Consider the following 6,203-nt stretch of genomic DNA (forward strand, 5'->3'; position numbering starts at 1 on the left):
GCCTGAATTTAGCACTGTTTTGCTGTTGTGGTTCTTATTCCATTATGGTTTCATTTCATTCGAATTTGGTTTTAGTTTCCTCTCATTCAACCTATTGAGTTGACTTTGTCCTCTAAATGCATCACACAAATAACTTAGTAAGTCTGTTGAAGTTATATCTGATCCATTGAATCTTTACTGCAGCAACCAATGATAAGCCACTACACATAGATTAGTTTACTGTACATTTTTTATTAGCACAGCTGATGGAATAGTTCCAGCAACCATTGCCCAACAACGGATATCATCAAGACTTGCTCCGCACACAAGACAAACATTTTTGACATCTCAGTTGAGTCTCAAATAAGTTGCTTCAGTCAAACAAAGTAGGCTTATAGAGACAGGTTTCAGTATCATTGTCTTTGTACAACATGTGTAACACATGCATATATGCGTGGAACACATGCAACATCAGTGTCTTCAACAGATGAACTAATTTCCATTCAGATGTTCATCCCCGGTGCCAGTCACCTATGGATCTGCATCAGTGGATCAGCAGCATCCCACAGCTTTGGGTTTCCCTGCAGAGCTCCAGTCTGATGTGACAACAGTCCACAGTAGAACCTGCAGCAACGTGTTCCTCGGATCAGGACGTGTCCAGAATTTGACGCCCCAGGTGAAAACTAGCATTCTGCCACCAGTCGCCCGGTTCCAAGACCCCTCTGCTTTTTTGATTTCCTCTTGACATGCTGTTTGAAATCAAGTCTCACTTGACTTTAGTGAGGTTCTTGTAGTTCTTGGTCAGTATCTCCAGCAATTTGTATCTCCAGTCAAGTGCGTCTCCAACTTTCCGCAGCTCATGTGCACAGTCCATAACTGTGGCTGTATGATCTGAGGACAGAAGATAAAGTCCAAATAAGAGTCTATAAACCTATTGTGCATACTCGACAATAAATTAAACAGTATTAAAAGCAGGTAAAATTCAATGAAAATCTGTTCAGATACTCACCATGGCCAGTCATTTTCATACTGCCTTATCTGTCTGGAACGGAGAAGACGGCTCTCAAGGTTCTTTTGCAGACACTAGGGTACTTGCCAAGCGCTTATATAGCTCTGCAGTTACCTCTTGACAAGAAGGAACAGGTTTGAACTATTGATAGCAGTGCAGGCTTATATAGACTGCCGCTGACGTAACTGCCCAGCCGTGGAAACCCCGATCTGTCACGGCCAAGTTCCTCCTACTCTGAGGCACTTCTCTGTCTCACTCTCTGTTTACAATATTATCATAGGCTCCCATAATCACAAGATATGACGTCAAATGTTCGTTACTGTTGTTGTTTCACTTTATAGCACACAACACATATTTATATGTGAAATTGTTTGTGCCAGCTGCTCCTCTGTACTTTTAGTTTGTTTCAGTCATCTTGCCCCAACATAAAAATACAGGTGTGGGCAGACTATGATTTAGGCTTCATTCACATAATTAAAAAATCACATATAGAAATGTAGAGCTACATATTTACAATAATGAATCATTATAATGTGATGATTTGACAATGTTAGAAATTACATTGATTGCATAGATTTGCATGACAACAATGCATCAAAATGGGATTTTAAGACCTCTTCAATCATATTGTTTTCTGTTTCAGTTATTTAATATAGGTTCAGAATCCCCTCTGGACCCTGACCTACAGACATAATGAAGGAGCTCATTAAAGAAGAGGAAACACTAAACAAGCTCTTGGCACACTGGCACACTTCAGTTTGCGCAGTAAGTAAAAGAAACAGTATCAGTGATGCTGCAGTGTCAATGGAGCAAGGTTTAATCATGTCAGAGTATGTTGTTCAATAGATAGACACACACTTACATAATCACGTCATAAAGATTTATTGGTTTTGTCAATGTAAGGTATATAATGTCTTTTGTGACATGCACAACAACTGTAGACAGGAGCATCAGTCCCTGATTTGTGTCCTAACTGACTTGATAAGCTACTTGAACACAGCGGCTGCTCCCCAGATTATACAACACGGTCATAACACTTGTGTCCTAAAGATTATACAGGCATAAATACAGAATGTTCTAAATAACTTTCCCCCGTGATGAAGAGAGGTTGTTTCTTTTACATCAAAATATTGTTAAGGACACCAGAAAATAGTGGACAATTTTCATTGAAGGTATTCATTCACCAACACAAGCAATTCATTTAACTAACACCACCTCTACTTAAATGACACACACTTCAGGCCAGAAACCTATATGATTAGTTGACTAGAGGGTTTGTAATGTAGAATCCAAAATGTATGTGTACACCATTTCAGCCTAATTCCTTATGACACCCCATCAGAATAGGAATTCCCCTTATCCTGTGTTGCTCTACAGGCATCGTTAACATGTCGAGACTTGCCCCTGCAGTGCCAGTCGCCTACTATCAAAACAGGGAAGTGCAGGTCATATTAAAATTACAGCCGTCTGCAGTCAGGTGACCTCAGCACTGTTGGCTAGATCTCAAAAGCCTCTCATTGGTTCCTTATACTAAGTTAATTCTGTGTGTTTGAATGAAATGTCTGTGCATTTATGCCTATATTTCTCATCACTGTAATGTCTGCTTCTCTCTAGTTATCTAACTCTCTAGTTGTCTAACTTCTTAAATGTGATGAGGGTGGAATTTATTTATGGGGATCGGTACTACAGTGTCAGTATTATTATTGGTGTCCATTGGGGCTATTCTGATGGAGAGATGAGGAGAAAGGATACAAGAACCCAACAAGCTTCATCGGACCAGGAGGAAACATCTTGATAGAGCAAAATTCAATCTGATCAATTCAAACGCAGTTAAGTGGGCCTGGCTGTGGAAAGCAGTGTTGTAAAACACCATGTTTCTATCTTATCTCCCTCTAGGTTTAACCACGTGTCTTTTATTACTGTATCTTGCAGGTAGTGCGAAGAGCAGGGAGTGTTTTGAATTTAAATTAACTAAACATGCTTCTGTTATGAAGCTCTTATCACTGTTACCTAAACAGTATCTTGTCATGTGATATTCTGTATGTCAACAAAGTGTTGACATTTTTTGTACAGTTAATCAAAATATCTTATGTAATCGGATGTGTGGATGAATGAATGATATAAATTATATCAATATAAAAAAATGAACATGAACTTGAGCAACTAGTCATAGAATGTAGAGCCTAGCATGCTGCACAAAATAGGCACAGTTCTGATGATTAAGAAATATTAAATAATGTAAATAATATTGTTTGTTAATCTATTATTAATTCAGAATCATTTATTCATAATCTAATATTGATTTTTCATTGGTCAACTTTATACAAAGTTACATTTCCATAACAATTTGAGGTATTTACATTGAGCCGGGTCTATTGATAAACCTCTGACCAAATCATCAAAGTCTCAAGCATCTGGAAAACTTTGCCATTTGCTGTATTTACACCCAGAGTTTGCACTTGGCATGAAGATGTGCTGAATTCTGCATGGCTCTTTGTTGTACTTTAATACAGACAGGTGTGTGTGTGTGTGTGTGTGTGTGTGTGTGTGTGTGTGTGTGTGTGTGAAATATTGTGGGAAAAGCCATGGGGGCAGCCAAAAGCTGGGAGAGGGTGAGAAGTGCTCACCCAAAAGTGCTCACCCAAAAATAAATAAATAATAAATTAGGACCAGATGCAATAGAGGGGAGCTGCCGCCAGAGGGTGCTGTCACACCTCCCACACTCGTACTTCCAACATGTCTGGGTCTAGAATAATGTTTTGCTTCTGTAAACCAAGGTATACAAGTAACTAGAAGAGTGCAAACCTCCACCAAGGTTCGATCGGGCCGGTAGTTTTTCCGTAATCCTGCTAACAGACAAACAAACAGTCAAACAAACGGCACCGAAAACATAACCTCCTTGGCGGAGGTAACTAGGCTACTATGTCTCAAAAAGACTGAATTCAGCAGTGTTTGTCCTTCCAATCCTATCATTCTGAAATGTAAATTGAAGGCACACAGCTGCAATGTTATTTTAACCTCTGTCAGCTTTGGTTCACGACCACATTACAGGTTTGTAAGAGGCCTGCTTAGAGTATAAGAATTAGACAAATGACTCACAGTTGACAGATCTGGTGTTCATTAGCAGCTAAGAGCACCAGTGTTTCTCACACTATGCACCTCAGTGTTGCTGATGCTGTGTTCCTGTCTGTCTCTGCGTTGTCCTCCAACAATGCATTCTATTCTATTCTATTCTATTCTAGTCTATTTAGTAACACTTTACATTATGCTACACAAATTACAGGATAATGACTGTTTAACTACATAAAAATTATCAGAAAGTAACTAGCAATTTCTAGTAATAACTAGTAACTATTTGTAATTATAATGTGTAATTTCTCAGTTAAATGCTGATCATTTTTTGTGATAACGATAATTATTAGCATGATAACAGTAAAGTTGTGCAATCATTACTGAATAATTACGATGTGGGTTTGCTTACCGGTCTTTTACTTCTCTGTTAAATGGAACTTCCATATTCTGGCTCAGAAGACAGGTGAGGTTGTTACCCAATACCTGTTATGAAAGTACTAGGTAACACCATGAGGACTGAACTGCTGAGTAAAGTCACTTGATACTTCAATATTACATTGATTTTACTCTTTCCAGGCGAGGAACTTCCAGGCTGCAGATGGTCCCTCCCTATTACCCTCCACCTCAATTCCTCTCTGCTTCAAACCCAACTACTTGTAGACGGGCAAAAGGCAGCGTCCCCCACCTGCTGCTGCTGTGTTTGGCAGCTCTGTGGTAAGGGGTCTCGACTTCATGGGTGCAAGAACCATCATCTGGTCAGGGGCAAGAGTCAAACACATTACAAAACATTTACCCACACCTGGGTAAATCGCAGCTGCCCGAGACAAGGTCCCTTGTCATCCATGTAGGCTCAAATGATGTGAAACTAAGTACAGAAAGACTGAAACAGGATTTCTCAGACAGAGTGACAAAGAGTTTGGGGAAGTGAGTTTTCATTTCTGGTCCCCTGCCAAACGCTTACTAGACTCTGAGAGGTTTAGTATGCTGTTTTCTCTGCACACTTGACTGGAAGTGACCTGCCCAGAGCTGGACTCACTTTTATTGCCATTTTGATCTCTTTTGGAAACGCAGAGACTGTTTTAAAAATGATGTTTTCTCCGACCATTTTTAAGACTGCTATGGTGCAACCACTTTCGAAAAAGTGTACTTGAGACTCTGCTACTCTTAGGAACTATAGACCAATTTCCAACTTAATGTTCATCAGCAAAATTCTTGAAAAGGTGCCCTCATTACAATTAATTGATTAATAAAACAGTAATGGCATATTTGAGAAGTTAAACTTGATCTATACTGAAGCATATGTGCAGATTGACTAAGCATCATATTTGTTTTCCACATGATACTTTGCCTGTGTCCTGAAAAAAGCCTCCAGATCCATAGGCATTCATGATCAAATTGTAACTGCACTTACAAACCTCAGCAACAGTCTTCTTTTGCAGAGACTGGTACAAATACACAAGCACAGCCACACAGAAAAGCTTGTCAGACAGTGGGATTTAATGTCTCAGTGTGTTCTGGGGAGGAATCCCATGCTGCAGGATGATGAGTTTATCCACTACGCTATCCTCAAAGGTATAGTTTAGGTTTAAGTCTGATCTTCCAGCTGCTGTTTCTTGCATTATAGTCTCCCTAATGGGAGAGTTGTAATATGAATTGTAATAATTGATCATTACAATAGTCCTAGATTAGTGAAGTGGTCCTGTATTTGCAATATGTGCTAATGAGCAGGAAAATCTGAATCAGCTAAATTAGAATTTGTTTTGTGTTGCCCCTCGGGTATCTTTCAATCCCTGAACAGAGGAAACAGCTGAAGAGCCACATCTCTGAAACTGATGATACCTAAAGGAGATATAGGAACAGGAAGGTGTAAGCTACATATCATATCAATACTCTAGAGGAGCTCCTTTCCCATCTCCCTATTCTTCCTCACATTCACTGATCTCAATACACAAGATAGGTAAAAGTAGAGGATGTTCATTAGGCCTTAACTTGTACCTGTTGAGGAAAGGAGTTAAGTGTGTGTGTGTGTGTGTGTGTGTGTGTGCGTGCGTGCGTGTGCGTGTGTGTGAGAAAAAGAGAGAGTGAGTGAGAGAGCAGGCTATTTGAGCATGCTTCATCCATGACAGTGTGATATTTTCATTGA

The sequence above is a fragment of the Centroberyx affinis genome, unplaced genomic scaffold (genome assembly GCF_046629955.1).
Source record: "Centroberyx affinis isolate AG114_WGS23_722 - 3 ecotype Tasmania unplaced genomic scaffold, CSIRO-AGI_Caff_v1 ptg004554l_1, whole genome shotgun sequence".
Taxonomy (NCBI): domain Eukaryota; kingdom Metazoa; phylum Chordata; class Actinopteri; order Beryciformes; family Berycidae; genus Centroberyx; species Centroberyx affinis.